Source organism: Copidosoma floridanum, unplaced genomic scaffold (assembly GCF_036245765.1).
Source record: "Copidosoma floridanum isolate Cflo_tuat_1 unplaced genomic scaffold, Cflo_Japanese_pri ptg000001l, whole genome shotgun sequence".
Lineage (NCBI taxonomy): Eukaryota > Metazoa > Arthropoda > Insecta > Hymenoptera > Encyrtidae > Copidosoma > Copidosoma floridanum.
This window is the reverse complement of record NW_028321878.1, coordinates 3,579,087-3,579,877: the sequence shown is the minus strand read 5'-3', so window position 1 is coordinate 3,579,877 and position 791 is coordinate 3,579,087. Positions and strand designations below refer to the sequence as shown.

Here is a 791-nt window from a genome sequence, read left to right as displayed (position 1 = left end):
GCAGTCGTGGCCGAGCGGTTAAGGCGTCTGACTAGAAATCAGATTCCCTCTGGGAGCGTAGGTTCAAATCCTACCGACTGCGAACTTTTTTTGCTCTTATTGGCTTTGCACAAATCTGTGTGTTAATCATTTTTCATCATCAAGTTTATCAAATCAATTTTGGTGACTAATTTTGTATACCTATTGGGATTTTATGACAAGAGCGTCAATGTATACTTTTCAAAATATAATTTTTTTGTAATATATTGTTGTAAAAATGATTACCTCATATTCCAATATATATGTGTATTTTTATTGCTGCCAAAATTTTAAGTGTCTATTGATGATTTTAGTTATAGTAAACATTTGTTTTTTTCGTCGCGTTTTTTTGATAAAATTTTCATTCGATGTCAAATTCTTCCTTTTAATTAAAAAAATAGTAACTACTTATAGCCTATAGGTACATCCAATGATTCACTCATCGGTCAATAACTATTTCAGCCTTATAAGTATGCGTTGGTAACAGGTCGCGTTTTGCGACAAGTAATGATTGGATCCTCTTTTAAAGTAAACCTGTAAAAAAAAAAAAAAGAAATAAAAAATAAATAAGTAAAAAAAAAACGAGAGTGACAACGGGAGAGCTGTAAAATGATATGGTCTGTCCCCTGTGCAGGAGATCGGTTGCACATGTACCCACTCACAAAGTGGTAATATTCCATTAATTTAACTGACACTCTAAAGTTGCCCTCCAATGAATCATAAGCGCACGCGGCAAGATACTGGCATCAAAGCTGCTGTAAGTATTGGGTTCG

At 34.0% G+C, this 791-nt stretch overlaps 1 non-coding gene across 1 annotated transcript; it reads left to right on the top strand.

The window, feature by feature from the left end:
* TRNAS-AGA (transfer RNA serine (anticodon AGA)) lies at window positions 1-82 on the top strand. The gene has a single exon. It is a non-coding gene; the product is annotated as a tRNA-Ser (tRNA).
* The last annotated feature ends 709 nt before the right edge of the window (window positions 83-791 follow it).